This window comes from Ammospiza caudacuta, chromosome 3, assembly GCF_027887145.1.
Source record: "Ammospiza caudacuta isolate bAmmCau1 chromosome 3, bAmmCau1.pri, whole genome shotgun sequence".
Classification (NCBI taxonomy): Eukaryota; Metazoa; Chordata; class Aves; order Passeriformes; family Passerellidae; genus Ammospiza; species Ammospiza caudacuta.
This window is the reverse complement of record NC_080595.1, coordinates 126,936-151,376: the sequence shown is the minus strand read 5'-3', so window position 1 is coordinate 151,376 and position 24,441 is coordinate 126,936. Positions and strand designations below refer to the sequence as shown.

General features: G+C 42.7%; 1 long non-coding RNA gene across 1 annotated transcript; it reads left to right on the top strand.

Annotated features, from left to right (window-relative positions):
* Window positions 1-16,424: 16,424 nt before the first annotated feature.
* Window positions 16,425-17,636, top strand: LOC131555732 (uncharacterized). Its single transcript, XR_009274550.1, has 3 exons — window positions 16,425-16,490; window positions 17,185-17,260; window positions 17,378-17,636. It is a non-coding gene; the product is annotated as an uncharacterized LOC131555732 (long non-coding RNA).
* The last annotated feature ends 6,805 nt before the right edge of the window (window positions 17,637-24,441 follow it).

Here is a 24,441-nt window from a genome sequence, read left to right as displayed (position 1 = left end):
AAGGGGAAAGCTGTACATTGATTGCATTTTGGAGAAAAAGATTTGACTGTCCAGCTGTAAATTTATCTTGTGTTTTGTCTTCCAGGTTCACTCGCATTGTAATTTGGAAATGGCACGGCAAATGCCACGAGAGCAGCTGGTGAAGGTGGCTCAGAAGCAATGACAAGAATGTGCTGCAAAGTTGGCTCCAGCAGTCCAGCTTCCCGACACGGTAGGGCAGACATACCTTTTGATAAAGCATCAAACGCTGTCGTTTTTATTCTTTGTGTTTGTCTGTGCTCCCATTCTGATCACCCCTTGAAGTATTATTTTTCAAAATGATATCTAGGAGAGAAATCATGTTTATTCAGGGGGAGCCATAATTTTCATCTGTTTCAAATGCACCAGGTGTGTTTTAAGCCCTGCACACACAGCGAGAGCTGCAGAGCTTGTAGTGCAGTTCACTGCAGCACTGATTTATTCTGTATTCCAGTAACCATGCGCTGGGGTGCCAGCTAGGCTCAATACCAGGAGCGGGAGAAGCAGACCCGAGAGGTGCTTTGGGTGGAGCCCAGCCAGGTTTCAGGCAGCCTGCAGTCTGCCCTTGCAGTACACACCGGTCTGCTGTTGCCATCTGCTGGAAACATCCCTAATGGATATTTCCAAACGTGGGGAGGAGCATCTGCTCCTGTCACGGACCTGCTGGGGGCTCTTTGCCCTCGAGCTCAGTGCAGTCTGCCCAAGAACAGCGTGTGCAGCAGGCTGTTAGCGCTCTCTGCAGGGTGAAGCACCTTCAGCCAAGGTCAGTGCAAGAGCAAAACAATCCTGCCAGGAAAGCCTGCTACTAGAGAGGCAAACAATTATCCTTCCAAAGGAATTCATCCTTCTTCTCCCTTACAACTCTCCTGTTTCATCACACCACAGAATGGTTTGGGGTGGAAGAGATCCTGAAAACGACCTAGTTCCACCCCTGTCCTGGGCAGGCTCACCTTCCTCTCGGCCAGGGTGCTGTGCTGTCACAGATCAGGTGGCAGATCTGTGGAAATTGCAATGATATTATTAAGGCGTGTCTCTTATTGCCTTGCCCTTCGTGAAGCCCGAGGCTGTCTTGTCCTAGTTTAGCTTTCTGATGTGGAGGAGATGAACTGCCAACTGATATGGAATTTGGTGCTCTCTGTGGAGTGACGTCCTGTAAAATTTCTGTCCCAGAAATTCTGTCACCATGGCTCTGCTCCGTAAAGAATGACATGGCCTGACTGTCAGGAATTCTTACTTCTGCAATAGTGTAAAAATGCTAAAATTTGAGCACTGCTTATTATTTTAAAAGAAAATATTTTAAAACTTGAAGTGATAGCTAAAATTACACCTGAAAGGTAGCAACAGCAAATACATAGAATACTTCTCACCATTTGTAGATATACTTTTCATTCAAAAATATGCTGATGGGGATATGCTTTTATGTATTTAGTGACCTTTACAGATTTCTTCTCCGAGTTTTTTGAGTTCATCGAATCATGGAATAATTCCGGTTGGAAGGGGCTCTGAAGATCACCTCGTTCCAAGCCTGCTGCCGTGGGCAGGGACATGGTTCCATGGACCAGGTTGCTCTGAGCCTGATCCCAGAGCGCCAATGGGCCTCGAACAATTCCAGGGATGGGGCAGCCCCAGCATCTGTGAGCAACTTGTGCCAGCCAGGTGCCAGAGGAGGAAGAAAGCCCTTCCCACCGGGAGCAGAGGCTGCTGCAGCTTCGCGCAGCCTCGTGTCACCGAGTGTGTGAGACAGAAGGGCCCTTCCCGTGGAGGGAGAACAGCACTGAAAGGTCTTTTTTGGGAGAAGCGGAGCAATGGCACGCCAAAGCAGCCTTCAGTTCTTGTGGCAGAGTTGGGAACAACTTGAAGGATGAGCAGAGCTGGCCTGGTGCCTGGCAGCTCTGCAGGCAGTGGGGATGGAGAAGCTGCAGTTATCTGTCTTCTTGGCTGAGTCTTTAAAAATGAGGCACTTTTCTGTAGTTCCTTTTCAAGCATTATGTGACAGTTCCCCCTAGAAGTCCAAAGGCAGCTGTTTTCTTAGCAGGAGGAAGTCAGGAAGAGGCAAAGCGGGCAAAGACATCAGATAAGTCTGGTTAAAAATCTTGGCTAACCTGTATTTTCCCCCTCCTCAAAACAGCCAATTCTGGAGCACTGAGCAGAGATCTGCCCGGGAGGCAGAGCAGAGCGGACCTCTGAGAGCTGACACGGGAGCTCTGGTGAGGAGAGTTGCTCCCCTGCCTCGGTGTGGGACCTGCTGAGCTGCTGTTCCTGTGGGGGGAGTGTTTCTCCTCTCATCCAGGCAAGCCAGAGACCTCCTAGGGAAGGGGCAGGTAAGGTTTAAGTGCCGAGATCTCTCTGGTAAGAAGTGACGTGACAAAAGGAAATGGCCTCAAGTTGCAGCAGGGAAGGCTTAGATTGGCTTTGAGGATCAATTTCTTCACTGAAAGGGTGGTCAGGCGTAGGAGCGGGCTGCCCAGGGCAGTCCCCATTGCTGGAGACATTTAAAGCATGGCAAGATGTGATGTTTAGGGACCTGATTTGGGGCAGCAGCTGGGCTCGATGGCCTTAGAAGGCTTTTGCAACCTAAAGGATGCTATGGTTCTGGAAAGCCTCGACCCCTCTGGCTCTGACACAGCACCTGGATGCTGACGGAAGGTCATAGACCCTGGAGGTCCCTGTCCCACGGGGAGGGAGAGGACGAGGCAGCGTCGCCTGCAGGGAGGGTCTCGTCCCCAGAGAGCAGCCGGCGACTCCATCCCTGCCCGGGGCTCCGGGTGCACCCTCGGGGAGGACGCCTGCCCTCAGGTTTCCCCCTGGGCACCCGGGGAGGGAACCAGGTCCATCCGTGTGGCAGCTGCAGGGCCTGCAGGCTCTGGGGCTCTGCAGCCGTGTGCCTTGTCACAGGGTGGCAGGGACGTGGCACTGCCCGGCCGCGCCGCTGGCCTCGGATCCTCGCTGCTTTCCTCCTGATCCCACATGGATGTACCAGCAGTCTTCTGTCTTTTCTTTAAAAGTGTCCTTGGGAGACTTCAAAGAGAGGGTAATCAGTGATGTCAAAGCCGACATATTTGACCCGTTGGCACTCAAGAGAAAAGACAAAAAGCTGCTTTGCATCCTTGTGCCTGCAAGTCATGAAGGGGCTGGGCGAGGTCACTGAGGCTCTGAGATGGAGGTGAGTTTGCATTCCAGTTTATTGGAACGCAGGCTCATCAGAAGTTTCCTCGGCTATCCAAGGCACAGAGCCCCGGAGCCGAGCGAGCCTGAGCTGCTGCGTGCTTGCTGTGAGCTTTGGGGTGAGCGGGCATCGTTGCGGGCCTGGGATGGATTGAAATGCGCTGAGGAAAGCAGAGGCAGGGAGGGAGGGAAATGCTCTGTTAACTTGTGCCAATTCTTCTGTCAGACTCATCACGGCGGGACAGCGTGAGGACTGAAAGTGTAAGAAGATGTGGAGGGAAACAGAGAACCTGACAGGAGCAGCGAACGCACGAGTGCACGAATTTTGCTTTTTGCTTGGATGTAAACTCAGGAGTTGAAAGGAATTTGGGAGTGAGAAGGGACATTTTAGAAGGAGAAGAAGAAAAAGAAGTTGTTGTTGTTGTTGCAGTCCTGGCAAAATCTTTTCTTCTAGCTAATAAAAGAAGTTAGCTTAAAAAACAAAAAGAAAAAAATGTAGTGTTTTTTTTTTTTTTCCTTCACTATTATATTCATTGGTGGTATATGGTGTGTTGTTTTATTTCTTGGTATTATTAACTCTGTGTAAATTGTTTTCTGAGTGAAGCTGTCTTTCTGGATTGGTTGGTTTGTATTTGAGGCAGGATTAATTTCAATAGGATTCTTTCATAGATTTCTGATGGGTATTACTGGGATTTTGGTTTTGTTTGTTGTATGCATAAACATAGAGCTTTGGTAGGGCCAGCTGGGCTGCTGGAGTTTTGGGTGTGAATTTATTAGATGGCTTTTGTTAGATGCAGTTTTTAATTTTTGAAATGTTTTTCAATGTAGTGGTCTTAAGGTGGTTTTTAAGAATTCCTTGTATTGTTTTCTGTTGTTTGTAGTTGGTGTATGATAAGGGATGTGGTGTGACTTCTTGAACGCTCTGGTTTTGGTGTTCCTAAGTTGTGATTTCTTTCTGGTTCGATAGTTTTTTTGTTTTTATTTTTTGGGACAGGGGCATTTATATGGTGGGTTTTTATAGGCAATACGTTTTTTAATTTAGGCAGTGATATTTTTTAGTATTTTAATAGTTTAGATTTTTTATTTTCATGGCTTTAATTATTTTTTTTAATTTTTTCAAATAACTTGTATAGATGATAGGTTGTTATTTGTGCATGAGCATAAAGGTAGAGCTTTGGGGACTTTTTTTAATAATGTTCAGGGTCAGTTGTACAGTTTTGAGTCTCGTGAGTTGGTTTGATTTAATTTTTAGTGGGTGTTTGTTTTTATTAGCAGTTGTGTAATTTTCAAGGTGTATTTGAGTTTTTTTGGGGTTTTTGAGATACTGGTTTAGGAGGAAGTTTATGATGAGCATGTGCAGAGGTTTTGGGCTACTTTATAGTGGGATTTAAAATTGATTTACAGTTAGGTTTATTTGAGTTTTTATTGGGGTTCAATGACGTTGTGGGATGTTTGTTCCGTTAGTGATAGAAATAGGTTTTGTTCTGATGTGCTGCGACGGGACGGGCGTGTGCTGCGTGCCAGCGCTGACAAAGGTACGGTATCGCTGTGGCTCCGGTGTGTCGGGTTAGTGAACTTGTATGGTTTAATATAGAGATGAAAATAGCAATAAATATGAATTTAAAAATAAATCTAAAATTAGAGTGGTAAACATAAATATAGATAACAGATACATACATAAAACTATAATACATGGTATATAATTGGAACATATTATCATATCGGTAAATGATAGTCTATTTTTTATATATATATATATACACAAAGATATATAAATATAGATTGTAAAAATAAAAATATTTAAATAGAGTAAAAGTAAATTGGGGGTTTTATTAGGTTATAGGCTGGGGTTTTTAAATAAATGATAGAAATAAAATATAAATTCAGATATACAAATATATATAGAAATACAAATATCTATACATATTTAATTTAAATAAATATAAGTAGAAAAATATATATAATACAGAAAATATATATCTATGATTCTATTAGAAGGTATTCTCTCTAATATATATAATATCTATGAATAAAATAAATAAAAATATCCATATAAATATCATTCTAATTTTGAAAAATAAATTTACTTCCTAAATTTTAAACCTGGTTCAAATAAAGGGGTGTCGTTGGTTTTTATTTGGTTAGAGGCAGGAGTTTTATTTTAAATAATATAAGTAATATAGAAATGTGGATCTGAAGATAGAAATATATAATAAATATATAAAGAGAAATTGCTAAAGCATGAATATAAATGTATATATAAATATATGTAAGTAATATGAAGAGTTGTAGTACAGAATATAAATAACATTATACGGGAATATAAATATAAAAATATGTAAATATAGTTTAAAAGAAAGGGAATGTTTTGGCTTTTATTGAAGTAGAGGCAGGGGTTTGATTTTGAATATTATAAGTGTTAGAGAAGTAAAAATCTTGACGCAGAAATATTTAATCAATGTATAAAAATATATAAATAACTACTCGCATCAGATGTAGTATAGAATGTAAATTTATTTATAACTTGACATTGGTAAAGATAAATGTATAAGTAAGCAATAGACATTAATATACATTATTATAAATAGAAATACGAATATAAAAATCAGACATAAGGATAAAACCTATTTAAATATTTTTTAAAAGAAAGGGTTGGGGTCTTTTTTATTATTGGGTTAGAGGCAGGGTTTTCATTTTAAATAATATGAATGTAGATATTATTGTTACATATTTCTTAATATTGAGATATTAAATCGAGATATAAATATATATATATATATAAACACAAAATATAAGTAAATATAAATAATAGGAAGAGATGTAATGGAGAATACAAATAAGAGTATACATTAGTATACATTTTAAATGTAAAAGTGAATATGAACCTGGAAAATTGAATTTTAAAAAATATTTAAATACAGTTGAGAAGACTGAGGTTCTTTTTGGCTTTCATGTGGGTAGAGGCAGGGGTTTTATTTTAAATAATGTAAGTGTTACAGATGTAAAAATCCTAACACAGAAAGATATAATAAATATATAAAGATATGAGTAAAAGTATATAAAAATATAAGTAATAGGAACACATGTAACATAGAATATAAATTTATAAATAAATCGCTAAATATGAATGCAAAATCGATCATACATCAGTAAACATTTTAAATATAAATTTGAATTTTTTTTTTTTTTAATTTAAATACAGTTGAAATGAAAGGGGTTTTTTTTTGCCATGTATGGGGTAGAGGCAGGGGTTTTATTTTGAGTACTGTGAGTGTTACAGAAGTAAAAATCCTAACAGAAATATATACTTACTATGTAAAAATATGTATAAAAATATAAAAATAAATTTAAGTTTTAGGGATATATGCAATATGGAATAGAAATGTATTCATAAAAACAAATGTATAAATGGACAGTGTACATCAATATACATTATTAAATAGAAATGTGAATATTAATATGAAAAAAAAATTTTTTTAAAGATTTAATTTTTTTTTTTAAAGAAATTGTTGGGGTTTTGTTTTGTATTATCCTATTAGATTAGAGGCAGAAGTTTTTTTTCCCTCTTCCCGGTTGTTTTGGGGCATTTATTTCAGAGCAGTTTTCGGCGGGGGTCGCCCCTGTTGTTTTTTGCCGCCTTCGCTGCCCGCAGCCCCGAGGCGCGCTGCGGCCCCGGCTGGGGCGGGCGGCAGTGCTGCCGCCTTGTGGGCAGAGCGCGGTACTGCAGCCCTGCGCCGAGAGGCCGCCACCTTGGGAGTGGCGCGTCGCGGATGTCGCGGACTTTTGGTTGACCTTCTCAACAGGGCGGCGAAAAGGGCGGGGAAGTGGAGGACCGGGGTGGGTGTCACTGGACTGCCTGCATGGAATACCGACCCCGGCGCGGCCCCGGTGGTATTTTCTGTGGCGTTTCAAGTGTACCCGACACATGCTGTGGTCTCAGCGGCGCCGCGGGCGGGCGTATTTCGGCGGGTTTGTGACAGGCATGTGGGTTAAACGCCTCGCTGTGCCGGGGTCCTGTCACGTCCGCCTTCCCGCCCTGAGGGAGCCGAGCCGGGCCGAATAGTTCCGAAGAGCCGAAGAGCCGAGTGTAGGCGAACACAGCCGACTTGAGACGAAGAGCCGAGTGTAGCCGAACACAGCCGACTTGAGACGAAGAGCCGATGATAGCCGAGTGTAGCCGACACTGGCCGCATTTAGACAAAGAGCCGAATATGACCGACTTTAGCCCAACCGGGCCGAGTTCAGCCGAAGAGCCGGAAAAGCCGAATTTAGACGAAAAGCCGAACCGAAACGATTTTAGACCTAAGCCGAACCAAGCCTAATTTAGCCGAGTTTATTTAAACAGAACCGAACGATGCCGCAGCGCTCTGCGCGCAGAGCGCCGGTGCAGACGGCAGGGGGCGGTGTATAAAGCGAGTATAAAATATCAACTGTATATAAGAAGGAATAAAAAGCTCTGTGTCACGTGCAGCAGTAGAAAATTTCAGGCTCCCAGGGAATAAATAGTTTTCTTTCAATCATTTTCGTTTTGGAGTTTTTTTACTCCCAGGTAGCCTGAAAGTTACTACTGCTGCTTTTTTATTCTAAAGCTAGAAAGGAAAACCAAGATTAGAAATACAGGGAAAGAAAGGAAGAAAAAGAAAAAAAGAAAATAAGGAAAGGAACTGAAAGGAAGAAAGAAGGAAGGACAGGAAGGGAGGAAGGAAGGAAGACAAAAAAAAAAAAAAAAAAAAAAAAAAAAAAAAAAAAAAAAACAGGAGGGGAAGGAGAAACCTAGGGGGAAAAAAAGAAAAAGAAAAGAAAGAAAAAAAAAAAAAAAAAAACAACAACAAAAAACAAACCCACAGAAAAAAACCTCGAGATGGGCGAGAAAACCGCCCCCCCCAAAAAAAAAAAACCCCAAGATGGGCAAGAAAAATCCCAGAAATACCACAGAAAAAAAATAGGAAAAAAAAACACCAAAACCAAAACCAAACAAACAAAAAACCCCAAACAACAACAACAACAAGATGGGCAAGAAAAAAACGCAGAAGAAAACCCCAAGATGGGCAAGAAAAAGCCCAGAATAGAACCCCAAGATGGGCGAGAAAAATCCCAGAAAAAAAACCGGAAAAAAACCCTAAGAAAAACCCAGAAAAAAAACAACAGAAAAGAACCCAAAATGGGCAAGAAAAATCCCTGAAAACAGACCAGGGAAAAACCCCAAGATGGGCAAGAAATAAAATCAGAACAAAAAACCAAGATGGGGAAGAAAAAATCCAAGAAAAAAAAAAAAAAAAAAAAGAAACAAAAGAAAATGGCAAAGAAAAATCCAGAAAAACAGAAAAAAACCCCAAGGGGGCAAGATAAAACCAGAAAAAACACCAAGATGGGCAAGAAGAAACAAAGAAAAAACCCCAACAAATGCCAGAAAAAAATGAAGGAAAAAGGGAGTAAAAGCCCCAAGAAACAAGGCAAGAAAGAGAGGCAATAAAGGCCACAAAAACTCAAGAAAAAAAAAACAAAAACAAGAAATGCCAGAAAAAGGTACGAAAATGGTTCTGCCAGGTGCGATCAAGGTGAGCGGGTTCAGATTCAGGTCCAGGAGATGAACAAGTGTCAGATTAGCTTGGGGCACTGCTGTGCAATGCAGCTGTGACAGGATTTATGTTTAAATATACTTTAAATACATTGGGGATTGTTTGGCTTTTATTGGGGTATAGGCTGGAGATTTAATAAAAAATATAGAAATAGAAATCCAAATATATCGTATATATGTCGATATCAATAAATATTTAATATATATAAATATAAGTAAAAGAAATATATTGTGTCAAAAGAATATATCTATTATTCTATAAAAAGGTATTCTCTCCAATATATATAATATCTACAAATATAACAAATGAAAATTACAAATCTAGATGTGAATAGAATTATGACAAACAAAATTATTTTTAAAATTTTAAATGTGTTTTAAATAAAGGGGTGTCTTTGCTTTTTATTTCGTTAGAGGCAGGGGTTTTATTTTAAATAATATAAGTACTATAGAAATGTAAATCGACATACAGAAATATATAATAAATATATAGAGATAAAAAGATATAATGCCAAACTATGAATAGAAATAGAAATCTATGTAAGTAACATGAAGAGATGCAATATATAATATAATTTTTATTATACAGTAATATAAATTCTAAATATAAATGCGAATATAAATATGAAAAATATATGATGGGGGCTCGGAGCAGCCCAGGTGTGCGTGCGAGGATGATGGGGGCTCGGAGCAGCCCAGGTGTGAGTGCGAGGATGAGGAGGGGCCGGCTCCTGCCGGGGCCAGGCTGCTTTAGGGGGAGGCTTTGCCTCGGCTCCCTTTTGCACGGAGCTGCTGAGTGGAGGGGTTTATGGGGCGCTGCCGGCGCTGTCTCGTGGAAGGGCTGCGGGAGCTTCTCACAGGGTCGGGGGGACACCTGGATCCGCGCCTGGATCCGCGGAGCATCGCTTAAAGGAGGCGCCGAGGGACGAATCTTTGTGCCGGGGAGCAGCAGCCGAACAGGTGAGCCCGTGTGGGTTTGGAGCGGGGAATTTTCTCCTTCCCCTTTGCAATTTCATCTTGCCAGTCCCTCCCCGGTTCCCCAGGAACAAAAATGGAGCTTATGAAGACAAAAGGGATTAAGGAGAAGGAAGCAGCTCCTCTTCTCTTTTTGTCTGCGTTTGAACTGAGGTGATCCCTCTTGACTTGTGGTTTTAAGGGTGTTGATTGCGGGAAAAGCTGCCTTTTCCAGGCTGTTAGGGGTATCCCTGGGGTGACAGGGAATCCCTGCGTTCTATTCTAAGGGGAATGGGAAAAGTATTCTTGTGGTATTCTGGGTTTGATTTGAAGGCAGCCACCACATTTTCATCACCCTCGGGTTTAAATGGAGGGGCCAGCCCTTGTGTCCCTCCTTTTGAAGGGTTTGAACGGAGGTCGAAATCGCCCTTTGCCATCAGTCGAAGGCTTTCATTTGAGGAGCGCCCCTTCTTTTCTGCTGTCGTAGGGGGTGAAATTGGAGGGGAGAACACATTTCTTTGCCCTTGTTGGAGTGAGGTGCGCCCCGCCTGCGGCGTCGGTTTCGGGGTTGGCTTGCGGGGAGCCGCAGCTCCGGCAGCGTTTGCAGGGCTGCAATGGGGCTGTGCCGCTGCATCGGAGGGCGCTCGTCGTGCCCGCGGCCCGGCCCGGAACGTTCCCGCTCGGGAGCGCTGCCGGCACGGCCCGGGCGGCTGCCGGGGCGCACGGGGGATTCGGCGCGGCCGGGCCGGCCGAGGGCGGCGGTGGCGGAGCCGCGCCGGTGCGAGCCGAGGGGAGCCGGGCCGGGCCGGCCGAGGGCGGCGGAGGCGGCGCGGGCGCTGCTGCGCCGGCCCGGGCGGTGCCGGCCGCTCCGTCCGCTCCGGGCGCGGGGCCGGGGCGCCGCCGGGAGCCCCGGGCCCGGTGCCGGCCCCGCCGGGCAGGGGCAGCGGGCGGGGCTCCCCGGGACGGCGCCGGCCCCGCGTGCCGGAGCAGCCGCCGCAGGAGCCGCTTCCCTGCCGGGAGCCGCGCTCCGTCCGGGGCCGGCAGCGAGCGCGGGGTTCGGCCGCTCAAAGCTCGGCGGTGCCGCGGCTCGGAGGCGCTTTGGAGGCGTTGATTGCGTGGCTGTGTTCGGTTTGCAGCGGGCGTACGCTAAGGGATGCGGTGTTCTTCCCGAGCGGCACGGTTCTCGGTGCCGGTAGGGCTGGTAAAGGTTTGTTTTGGATTGGGTTTTGTAGTCGGATTTTTTTTTTTTTTCCTGGGTATTATGTTTAGAAGGGCGCGCAATGGTTTTTACGGGTCGTAGCGCGAAGCAGCGGTTCGCATTTTAATTCTGTTGCGGCGGCTTTTATTAGCGTGAGTGTGTAGTGTTTGTTTTGGGGGGCTTGGGGTAGCGTCGTGTCGTTCGTAGCCGCGGGTTTTTAATCTCGGTAATTGCATGTGTGTTTATCGTCTTCCAGGGCTTTTGTGTGTTTGGTTTGTTCGATTGTAGTGTATGTTTTATGGTTACGGGTAATTTGGGGGACATGGTTTATGGTTACGTTTGTCTTTAGTCTTTGTGTTTGTCTCTAGGTGGTATTTTTATTTTGATCGCTTGAGGCACTATGGGTTTATTCAGTTGGGAATAATTTTTTTGTTGCAGATTTAAGTTTATCTGTTTTTTGGTATTATTCTTGTTGTTGGTTTCTTTATTTTCTTTTGTTGTTGTTGTTGTCTTTTAATGTATTTGAGTATTGTTTATCTGGGTTTTTTTTGGGAACATGGGTATTTATATGGTGGGTTTTTAAAGTATTTCTTTATTTGGGTAGTTAATTTCTTAGTTTTTAGTGGTTGAGATGTTTTTCCGTTTTTTTAATTAGTTCAGGTTTTAACGTTATTTTTACAGAGGATTTATTCTTTGAGTTAGTGTAGAGGTAGAATTTTGTAGAATTTTGTTTTTTTTTTTTTTTTTTTTAGTAACGTTGAGGATGAGTGGCACTGTCTTGAGTTTAGTAGATTGGTTTGACTTTTTTTAAGTACTTTTTGTAATTTGCTCTGTGTGTTTCTATAGGATTTTGTTTTATTTTGGTTCCATTTTTCTGTCGTGATGAGAATTGTTATTGTAAAGAGTGTTCTTTGTTTTTTCGCTGACACTTGTTTGGCTGTTGGAGATTCCTTGATGTTTTTGGAAGATATTGGTGGGAATTTGGTGCTGTTTGTTCTGTCATTTCATTTAGGAATTGGATTTTAAATATACAATCATGACTCTAACTCTCTTGAAACAAAAGAAATAGATGTGTAGCAATGGGAATGAGCCAATTTTATTTTTATATATTCGATCAATTTTAAAATTTAACATGTAACTTAAGTCATTATATGTTTCAATAAGTTATTCTAATTTTAATAGAGTATTGTGTATGTTTATAGATATATGAATAGAGAACATAAATGTAAATACGACCCAAACAAAAATACAAATATATAAATGTATTGCAACTATATGCAGATATATAAAAAATTTAATAATAAATTGTAAATGTAAAATAACATAAATTGATACATTATATAATACAAGTAATACTGTATATATCTGATTTAAAATATTATAGGAAATCGATATAAAATAGATATAAATACGGAAGTGATCTATCTATCTATATATATCTATCATTTGTTGTATATTATGATAAATATAAATACTTTAAAAAATTTAGGTAGTTTAAAATAATGAATGGTTTTGCTTTTTCTTTGCCAAAGCAGGGGTTTTAGTATAAAAATTGCAAATACAAATAATATAAAGGCAGAAATATAAGTATAGAAATAAATAGTAAACACATTAAAGATTTATAAAAAAATTAGAAATATAAGGGAAAAAAGTTGTAGCAGTAGATATGGTAAATAATTTAAAAAATAATTCCCGTATAGTTTTGAATAAGGTGCATATTATATATAGTTATTAATGTAATGCATCAATATAAACTATAAATATAAATTTGAATATAGTTATGCAAGCTATAACTATAAAAATATTTCAATATAGTGTAAAAGAAAGGTTTTTTTGTATGTATTGAGTTAGAAAGGGATTTTAATTTTAAATAATAAAAGTGTTATAGAAATAGAATTTTTAAAATATAAATATAGAATCAATACATAAAGATATTTATAAAACCACAAAAGATAAATAAATATTATTAGTAGGAATAGACATAATATAGTATAAGGAATAGACATAATATAGTGTATAAATGACATACTGCATCCATGTCCACTATAAATATGCATGTGAATATAAATACGAAAAATAGAAATATCAAATGTATTTAAATCTAATTTAAAACAACGGGGCTTGTTTGGGTCATGTCGGGTAAGCGGCGGGTTTTTGGCATTTATTTCAGAGCAGGTTTTGTCGGGGGTCGCCCCTGTTGTTTTTTGCCGCCTTCGCTGCCCGCAGCCCCGAGGCGCGCTGCGCCCCCGGCTGGGGCGGGCGGCAGTGCTGCCGCCTTGTGGGCAGAGCGCGGTACTGCAGCCCTGCACCGAGAGGCCGCCACGTTGGGAGTGGCGAGTCGCGGGTGTCGCGGACTTTTGGTTGACCTTCTCGAGATGGGGGCAGAAATGGCGCGTAAATTGAAGGTCCCAGTCCGTCTTCAGGGCTGCCTGCGTGTAAGACCGAAGCCGGCGCGGCCCCAGTGGGATTTTTTGTGGCGTTTTAGATGTAGCCGAAAGGCGCCGTGGTCTCAGCGGCGCCGCGGGCGAGCGTATTTTGGCGGGTTTGTGACAGGCATGTGGGTAAACGGGTCTCTGTGCCGGGGTCCTGTCACGGCCGCTTTCCCGCCCTGAGGGAGCCGAGCCGGGGCGAATAGTTGCGAAGAGCCGAAGAGCCGAGTGTGGCCGGAAACAGCCGAGTTTCACCGAAGAGCCGAGTGTGGCCGGAAATAGCCGACTTTTACCGAAGAGCCGAGTGTGGCCGAAAAGAGCCGAGTTTCCCCGAGGAGCCCAGAGGAGCCGAAAACAGCCGACTTGAACCGAAGAGCCGAGTGTGGCCAAAACAGCCGAGTTTACACCAAGAGCCGATGATAGCCGAGTGTAGCCGACACTGGCCGCTTTTAGACAATGTGCCGAATATGACCGAGTTTAGCCCAATCGTGCCGAGTTCGGCCGAAGAGCCGAACTGAAACGAGTTTAGACCAAGAGCCGAACCGAGCCGAATTCAGCCGAGTTTCATTCAACAGAACCGAACGCCGCCGCAGCGCTCTGCCTGCAGTGCGCCTGTGCAGACGGCAGGAGGCGCTGTGCCTGCAGTGCGCCGGGACAGACGACAGGGAGCGCTGGGGCTGCAGTGCGCCGGGACAGACGGCAGGGGGCGCTGTATAAAGTAAGTATCAAATATCAACTATCTATAAGAAGGGATTAAAAGCTCTATGTCACGTGCAGCAGTAGAAAATTTCAGGCTCCCAGGGAATAAATAGTTTTCTTTAAATCATTTTCGTTATGGAGTTTTTTTTTTACTCCCAGATATCCTGACAGTTTCTACTGCTGCTGTTTTATTCTAAAGCTAGAAAGATAAACCAAGATCAGAAATACAAGAAAGGGAAAGGAAAGGAAAGGAAAGGAAAGGAAAGGAAAGGAAAGGAAAGGAAAGGAAAGGAAAGGAAAGGAAAGGAAAGGAAAGGAAAGGAAACAGGAGAGCAAGAGGGAAGGGAAGGGTTGAAAACCAGAGTGAAAAAAGAAAAAAGAGTTGGAGGGAAAAAGAGAGGGCATTCGGGAGGAGCGGTGCTGCCTCGGGTCCTTCCCCGCCCTGGGGCGAAGGAGCCGTTTGATGCCCGGGAGGGACTGCAGCTCCCGGTGGCGGGGGACGGCGCCGTGGCTGTCAGCCCGAGACTACAACTCCCGGCAGGCCGTGCTGCCGGCGCGGCGTGTGACGCAACGGCTGACGCGGCCCATGAGTGGCTGGCGTGCCAGGCGGCCGCGCGGGGCTGTGCGCGGGCAGCTGGCGGCGCCTCTCCCGCGCGGGACGGCGACGCTGGAGGGGCGAAGGCTCCGTGTGGGCGCCCGCGTGGAGCTGAGGAGCGCGGAAGGAGCGTCCGCCCGGTTCGTCGGCCTCACTCAGCGGTGCCGGGGGCGGGGGCGCTGCCGCCCGCCGATGGCGGAGGGCGAGGCGGTGCTTTGCTGCCGCGGGCCGGGAGCTGCAGGAGCCGCCGCGGGCGAGCGGCGCCGGGCGCTGCCGCGGTCCCGGTGGGGCGGCCGCCCTCGGGCTGGCGGAGGCGCCGGAGGAGCCCCCGAGCCGCAGCCGTCTCCCTCGGGCTGCTGCCGGTGCTGCGGGCGGAGGCGGCTCCGCCGCGTGTCGGGCGTTGCGAGCAGGGAGCGCTGCGACATCGGCGGCGTGACGGGGCTGCTGCCCGCGTTAGTGCTCGTGGCTCTTTGCGCCGTGGAAACGGACGGAGCGGCGCTGAGCGGTAAAGCCCGAGATGGCCGGGAGAATGCCCAGCGCAGGGAGCCGGCGGGCTGTACCCTTCGGATGGCCCAGGTGCGAGCTGCAAACTCATCCCCGCTTCCGCCCCTGCCCTCCCGAGCCCCAGGGAAAATGCTTTCCAGCATTGTCGAGCTTCTGAAAGACAAAACTTGTGATTTGACACTAGCATCCAGAAAAGGTTTCTGTCTAGATTAGCAAATGCCTAAATTGTTCTTGGTTACATCCCATGACCGGTTTTAGGCAGTGACTTTATACTGCTTTTAGGATGTTCTTGTACAATGGTGAGAAAAGTGGCAGGTCTGATAGTGGTTTCACTTTTTTCTACTTCACGTTCCATAAGATTCTTTTATCCAAGCACTTGTTTTAAAATTCTACTGTAGGCGTTTATGGTTCACTTTTTTTTTCTTTGCAGCACCCGTGACTTTTCTATTGCTCTAAATCGGGAGTAAATATAGCTGAGTAAAATCACCTTGGTTTTCTTCCTTCTTTTATTAACTGAATTGTTTTTATTAAAAATCCTATTTGAATATGTAGAAAAAGTGGGGATGTCCTGTAATATATTCTAGCTTTTCTTGTTTCCAGGGTACCCAGAAAATATGTCTCCCTTAGAGTCCCACAGAAACGTTCTCAGTGCGATCTCTATCAAGGTATGTATTTCCAAGTAAGTGATCCCTTTAGATATTTGCCTGTGAATTACCTTTTCCTGTAATTGAGAGCTTGCGTTCTGTGGGTTTTATGATAAAGCTGTAAAACATGTAAAAATGGTTTTGCAAGTCTTAATCGTTGAAGGCAGCAAGAAGTGGATTTAGAGCCTGTTCTTGAGCAGACAAAGGGAAAAAGTGTGACTTTGATGCTGAACTTGTCATTTTTCATTGGACTTGTCTGGAATGATTTAAGAATAGAGAGAGCTAGAAAAAGAGAGAAATAGAATTGGTTCTTGAGCCCTCCTCAAATGCTCACCATGATGCAGCGTAGAGCCGAAGGGAAGGGTGATGGAACAGAGCTCTGTGCTTTAGAAGGAAATAAATTTAAACCTGACCTCCACACAGAGTCTCACTAACTTCTGTGGTTTTAAAATACCAAATACGTTTAGGAAGTGTTGGAAGTTAGTATTTTGGGAAAGAAATGGCAGTTCCACAGAACATTCCATGGAACAGAGGCTCTGGGAACGATTCGTGTTGTAACTGCTGTCACTGCAATCAGTTGGTGGCTCAGCCTTGCAATGTGCACTTGCCCTTCTATAAAGCACTGTTTTGTTTGCCTTTCAGTGCTGTGAGTCTTGATAAATTGGAGAAGAGCCCAAGAGAAAGTTTTCATCCCTTGATATAAAAGGTAGGAAGTGACTTTTTTTGGTTTGGTTCTTTTTCTTTATTATTTTCTGGAGGTAAAAGTAATTAAGTATAGGTACTACTGGTTTGTTTCTTCCAGTAGCAGGTGATAATAATAGTAGTAGTACTAGTAAAAATAATAATAGACATAATAATAATAGTAATGTGTAATACTACTTACACTGTCTTTATCCATTGGTCTGGCCATTTCAAATCAAAACTTCTAAACACAAATCAAGCCATCATCCTTGTAGAATCTTTCACAGCAGTGGGCTATAGATCCTGGTTTTGTTGACAGGATTTATTGGTTCTGGAAGAACAAGAGGGAAGTAGAAGCCTAACTACTTCTAGCTCACAGAGCCGTCCAGTGAACAGAGCTTTGTGTTTTGATGGGCTTGTGATGACTTTGAAATCAATTGCTCCTTACAGTAAAAAAAAAATTCATGTTTTTTTGAACGTGACAGCAGAAATACTTTTAGGCACCAACTGAATAATAATAGATCACCAATTTAAGTAAAAAATTCATGCTGTACTATCAAAATTTAAAGGTAAATTATTATGTATTAGGTGATGGTCTAAAGTGTATGTTCTCATGTGTAATGCAAAGATACATACGTACCTGAAAGTCCTTAGAGGAAACAAATTTTTATGTCTGCTGTTTGACTGTTTATCATACGATATTTGGTTTTCTTTCCCAGGGATGGGTGAATTTTAACTTTGGAGTCCTCTCTGCTAAGGATGCTCAGCTTACAGGTGATGAAATGTTCAGTAATGGTGAGTTTTTCACCTTCTCTTTAATTGCTGTGCTGATCTGAATAAGAAAAAAACAAAAGCAAGAGAAAAAAGAAGGATGGTTTATTATTTTTGATGCTGTTTTGTTTGTTTCCTCAGTATTTGCTGCGGCTCTGCTCACCCAAGCTTTGGGTTCCTTCTGTCCCACTGGGAGTTGCCCAATTTGGTTGCATCTGGTGAAATTCCCCCTGAGACCTTACAGAACTAGCTCAAACTGCGTGAGAGCCATTTGCAGTTCTCTCCAGACACCTGGAGAATGGGCGACGTTTCTGAGGATCCGGCGAGCGCGCTTCTGTCAAAACTCAGTCTGTGAAATTCCTGGGGAAAACCCTTCTGTGTCCTGAAGGGCTCAAACTCTGGTGAGGATGCAGTTATCAGGTGCTCACCTGGATGGTTCCAGCTCCCAAAGGTAACACTTGTACTCTTGCCCTGTAGTTTACATCTATTGTATTTTTGTTATTTTGCAAGATTTTTTGTCTTTGCAAAATATTGTGCATTTCACTCTTTGGAACCTCTCAGATGGTTCTTTGGTGCAGCACCACCCCATGGGACACTTGGCTGCTGTCCTGAAGGGGTTGGTCGCTGGAATTGTAAATCCTGGAGAGTTTATATGTCTTCTGTCCCCAGGCAGGTATCATGGTTTGTTTCCTTTTGTTCTGTTGGTTAGGCGCTGCTTCTCGTTGCAAGTATGAATTTCAAACTGCCCTGTTCTTACTTTAACTGTTTTCCTGGTTCTCTCCGCACAGCAGGGAAAGACTCTCGTCTCCTTGCCGTCGGGCTCGGTGCTGTCCAAGAAGATGCAGAGACTAAAAAAATCCTAAGAAGCAAAATACGACTGCAGGGAAAAGAAGCTGGAGAGAACAGGAGGTGATATTGTTATCCTTACCCTGTATTAGAAACATCCGCTGTGCTTTGATGCTGGCAGCTGCCAGGGGCTTGTTAGCTCTTTGTAGGCAGGTGTAGGTGTTCACTTGTAGGTTTTTTCTCTGGACAAGTCAATTCAAACTTTGCTAAGCTTGTATTTGCAGATTACTCTGTAGCACAGTCCAGCATGACATTTTTGAATGTTGTAAAAATACCATGTTACTTGGAAATTGCTAATGAAGAGAAGCTTTAGGGGAAAATAAGATTTCAGGGTTGGAAGATGTGAGAAGAATTTTGTGGGGATGTTAGACTGAAGTAAAGCACACTTGAAGCTGGACTGGCACGCTGGCAGGTCCCCTATTAAACAGTAGTGCTGAGATTAGCCTGGGGGTTGCCCATTGTTTCTGTAGAAATCAGTGTTTGCTGGTCTTCAGAGGTAAACTGCTTTGAAAAGCTGGAAGGTGCAGCGTGCTGACAAGCCCCGTGCTTTGGATTAAAAGTAGATTTCGGAAGGGTCCTAAGCTTTTGTCTTTTCCTAGAAGTCGATGTAATCCTATCGAGGGGTTTTTAATATAAATCTGTGTTGCCACGTCATCCATCAGAGCCCTGTTGTACTAATCATCATACAGATACAAAAGAGAAAATCAGACCCTGTCCCAACCACTTAGAGCCCAGAAGACGATTTCCTCGGGCTGCCATTTGCGTGCCATCGGTACTCACCACGAATTGACCCCTGTGGCTGTGACACAGCACCGGGACGCTGACGGAAGGAGGCTGGTCGCAGAGCCTGGAGGTCCCTGTCCCACGGGGAGGGAGAGGACGAGGCAGCGTCGCCTGCAGGGAGGGTCTCGTCCCCAGAGAGCAGCCGGCGACTCCATCCCTGCCCGGGGCTCCGGGTGCACCCTCGGGGAGGACGCCTGCCCTCAGGTTTCCCCCTGGGCACCCAGGGAGGGAACCAGGTCCATCCGTGTGGCAGCTGCAGGGCCTGCAGGCTCTGGGGCTCTGCAGCCGTGTGCCTTGTCACAGGGTGGCAGGGACGTGGCACTGCCCGGCCGCGCCGCTGGCCTCGGATCCTCGCTGCTTTCCTCCTGATCCCACATGGATGTACCAGCAGTCTTCTGTCTTTTCTTTAAAAGTGTCCTTGGGAGACTTCAAAGAGAGGGTAATCAGTGATGTCAAAGCCGACATATTTGACCTGTTGGCACTCCGGAGAAAAGACAAAAAGCTGCTTTGCATCCTTGTGCCTGCAAGTCATGAAGGGGCTGGGCGAGGTCACTGAGGCTCTGAGATGGAGGTGAGTTTGCATTCCAGTTTATTGGAACGCAGGCTCATCAGAAGTTTCCTCGGCTATCCAAGGCACAGAGCCCCGGAGCCGAGCGAGCCTGAGCTGCTGCGTGCTTGCTGTGAGCTTTGGGGTGAGCGGGCATCGTTGCAGGCCTGGGATGGATTGAAATGCGCTGAGGAAAGCAGAGGCAGGGAGGGAGGGAAATGCTCTGTTAACTTGTGCCAATTCTTCTGTCAGACTCATCACGGCGGGACAGCGTGAGGACTGAAAGTGTAAGAAGATGTGGAGGGAAACAGAGAACCTGACAGGAGCATCGGACGCACGAGTGCACGAATTTTGCTTTTTGCTTGGATGTAAACTCAGGAGTTGAAAGGAATTTGGGAGTGAGAAGGGACATTTTAGAAGGAGAAGGAAAAAAAGAAGTTGTTGTTGTTACAGACCTGGCAAAAGCTTTTGTTCTAGCTAATAAAAGAAGTTAGTTTAAAAAACAAAAAGGAAAAAATGTAGTGTTTTTTTTTTACTTCACTATGATATTCATTGGTGTTATGGTGTGTTGTTTTATTTCTTGGTATTATTAACTCTGTGTAAATTGTTTTCTGAGTGAAGCTGTCTTTCTGGATTGGTTGGTTTGTATTTGAGGCAGGATTAATTTCAATAGGATTCTTTCATAGATTTCTGATGGGTATTACTGGGATTTTGGTTTTGTTTGTTGTATGCATAAACATAGAGCTTTGGTAGGGCCAGCTGGGTTGCTGGAGTTTTGGGTGTGAATTTATTAGATGGCTTTTGTTAGATGCAGTTTTTAATTTTTGAAATGTTTTTCAATGTAGTGGTCTTAAGGTGGTTTTTAAGAATTCCTTGTATTGTTTTCTGTTGTTTGTAGTTGGTGTATGATAAGGGATGTGGTGTGACTTCTTGAACGCTCTGGTTTTGGTGTTCCTAAGTTGTGATTTCTTTCTGGTTCGATAGTTTTTTTGTTTTTATTTTTTGGGACAGGGGCATTTATATGGTGGGTTTTTATAGGCAATATGTTTTTTAATTTAGGCAGTGATATTTTTTAGTATTTTAATAGTTTAGATTTTTTATTTTCATGGCTTTAATTATTTTTTTTAATTTTTTCAAATAACTTGTATAGATGATAGGTTGTTATTTGTGCATGAGCATAAAGGTAGAGCTTTGGGGACTTTTTTTAGTAATGTTCAGGGTCAGTTGTACAGTTTTGAGTCTCGTGAGTTGGTTTGATTTAATTTTTAATGGGTGTTTGTTTTTATTAGCAGTTGTGTCATTTTCAAGGTGTATTTGAGTTTTTTTGGGGTTTTTGAGATACTGGTTTAGGAGGAAGTTTATGATGAGCATGTGCAGAGGTTTTGGGCTACTTTATAGTGGGATTTAAAATTGATTTACAGTTAGGTTTATTTGAGTTTTTATTGGGGTTCAATGACGTTGTGGGATGTTTGTTCCGTTAGTGATAGAAATAGGTTTTGTTTTGATGTGCTGCGACGGGACGGGCGTGTGCTGCGTGCTGGCGCTGACAAAGGTACGGTATCGTTGTGGCTCCGGTGTGTCGGGTTAGTGAACTTGTATGGTTTAATATAGAGATGAAAATAGCAATAAATATGAATTTAAAAATAAATCTAAAATTAGAGTGGTAAACATAAATATAGATAACAGATACATACATAAAACTATAATACGTGGTATATAATTGGAACATATTATCATATCGGTAAATGATAGTCTATTTTTTATATATATATATATACACAAAGATATATAAATATAGATTGTAAAAATAAAAATATTTAAATAGAGTAAAAGTAAATTGGGGGTTTTATTAGGTTATAGGCTGGGGTTTTTAAATAAATGATAGAAATAAAATATAAATTCAGATATACAAATATATATAGAAATACAAATATCTATACATATTTAATTTAAATAAATATAAGTAGAAAAATATATATAATACAGAAAATATATATCTATGATTCTATTAGAAGGTATTCTCTCTAATATATATAATATCTATGAATAAAATAAATAAAAATATCCATATAAATATCATTCTAATTTTGAAAAATAAATTTACTTCCTAAATTTTAAACCTGGTTCAAATAAAGGGGTGTCGTTGGTTTTTATTTGGTTAGAGGCAGGAGTTTTATTTTAAATAATATAAGTAATATAGAAATGTGGATCTTAAGATAGAAATATATAATAAATATATAAAGAGAAATTGCTAAAGCATGAATATAAATGTATATATAAATATATGTAAGTAATATGAAGAGTTGTAGTACAGAATATAAATAACATTATACGGGAATATAAATATAAAAATATGTAAATATAGTTTAAAAGAAAGGGAATGTTTTGGCTTTTATTGAAGTGGAGGCAGGGGTTTGATTTTGAATATTATAAGTGTTAGAGAAGTAAAAATCTTGACGCAGAAATATTTAATCAATGTATAAAAATATATAAATAACTACTCGCATCAGATGTAGTATAGAATGTAAATTTATTTATAACTTGACATTGGTAAAGATAAATGTATAAGTAAGCAATAGACATTAATATACATTATTATAAATAGAAATACGAATATAAAAATCAGACATAAGGATAAAACCTATTTAAATATTTTTTAAAAGAAAGGGTTGGGGTCTTTTTTATTATTGGGTTAGAGGCAGGGTTTTCATTTTAAATAATATGAATGTAGATATTATTGTTACATATTTCTTAATATTGAGATATTAAATCGAGATAGAAATATATATATATATAAACACAAAATATAAGTAAATATAAATAATAGGAAGAGATGTAATGGAGAATACAAATAAGAGTATACATTAGTATACATTTTAAATGTAAAAGTGAATATGAACCTGGAAAATTGAATTTTAAAAAATATTTAAATACAGTTGAGAAGACTGAGGTTCTTTTTGGCTTTCATGTGGGTAGAGGCAGGGGTTTTATTTTAAATAATGTAAGTGTTACAGATGTAAAAATCCTAACACAGAAAGATATAATAAATATATAAAGATATGAGTAAAAGTATATAAAAATATAAGTAATAGGAACACATGTAACATAGAATATAAATTTATAAATAAATCGCTAAATATGAATGCAAAATCGATCATACATCAGTAAACATTTTAAATATAAATTTGAATTTTTTTTTTTTTTAATTTAAATACAGTTGAAATGAAAGGGGTTTTTTTTTGCCATGTATGGGGTAGAGGCAGGGGTTTTATTTTGAGTACTGTGAGTGTTACAGAAGTAAAAATCCTAACAGAAATATATACTTACTATGTAAAAATATGTATAAAAATATAAAAATAAATTTAAGTTTTAGGGATATATGCAATATGAAATAGAAATGTATTCATAAAAACAAATGTATAAATGGACAGTGTACATCAATATACATTATTAAATAGAAATGTGAATATTAATATGAAAAAAATTTTTTTTAAAAGATTTAATTTTTTTTTTTTTTAAGAAATTGTTGGGGTTTTGTTTTGTTTTATCCTATTAGATTAGAGGCAGAAGTTTTTTTTCCCTCTTCCCGGTTGTTTTGGGGCATTTATTTCAGAGCAGTTTTCGGCGGGGGTCGCCCCTGTTGTTTTTTGCCGCCTTCGCTGCCCGCAGCCCCGAGGCGCGCTGCGGCCCCGGCTGGGGCGGGCGGCAGTGCTGCCGCCTTGTGGGCAGAGCGCGGTACTGCAGCCCTGCGCCGAGAGGCCGCCACCTTGGGAGTGGCGCGTCGCGGATGTCGCGGACTTTTAATTGACCTTCTCAACAGGGCGGCGAAAAGGGCGGGGAAGTGGAGGACCGGGGTGGGTGTCACTGGACTGCCTGCATGGAATACCGACCCCGGCGCGGCCCCGGTGGTATTTTCTGTGACGTTTCAAGTGTACCCGACACATGCTGTGGTCTCAGCGGCGCCGCGGGCGGGCGTATTTCGGCGGGTTTGTGACAGGCATGTGGGTTAAACGCCTCGCTGTGCCGGGGTCCTGTCACGTCCGCCTTCCCGCCCTGAGGGAGCCGAGCCGGGCCGAATAGTTCCGAAGAGCCGAAGAGCCGAGTGTAGGCGAACACAGCCGACTTGAGACGAAGAGCCGAGTGTAGCCGAACACAGCCGACTTGAGACGAAGAGCCGATGATAGCCGAGTGTAGCCGACATTGGCCGCATTTAGACAAAGAGCCGAATATGACCGACTTTAGCCCAACCGGGCCGAGTTCAGCCGAAGAGCCGGAAAAGCCGAATTTAGACGAAAAGCCGAACCGAAACGATTTTAGACCTAAGCCGAACCAAGCCTAATTTAGCCGAGTTTATTTAAACAGAACCGAACGACGCCGCAGCGCTCTGCCTGCAGAGCAACGGGGCAGACGGCAGCGGGCGGTGTATAAAGTGAGTATCAAATATCAACTATATATGCGAAGGAATAAAAAGCTCTGTGTCATGTGCAGCAGTAGAAAATTTCAGGCTCCCAGGGAATAAATAGTTTTCTTTAAATCTTTTTAGTTTTGGGGTTTTTTTACTCCCAGGTAGCCTGAAAGTTACTACTGCTGCTTTTTTATTCTAGAGCTAGAAAGGCAAACCAAGATTAGAAATACAAGAAAAGGAAAGGGAAAGAAAAAAAAGGAAAAAAATGGAAAAAAGGAGAGGAGAGGAAAGGAAAGGAAAGGGAAAAGGAAAAGAGTGAAAAACAGAGTTAAAAAAAAGAAAAAGAGTTGGAGGGGAAAAGAGAGGGCATCCGGGAGGAGCGGTGCTGCCTCGGGTCCTTCCCCGCCCTGGGGCGAAGGAGCCGTTTGATGCCCGGGAGGGACTGCAGCTCCCGGTGGCGGGGCACGGAGCCGTGGCTGTCAGCCCGAGACTACAACTCCCGGCAGGCCCTGCTGCCGGCGCGGCGTGTGACGCAGCGGCTATCGCGGCACATGAGTGGCTGGCGGGCCGAGACTCCAACTCCCGGCAGGCCCTGCTGCCGGCGCGGCCTGTGACGCAACGGCC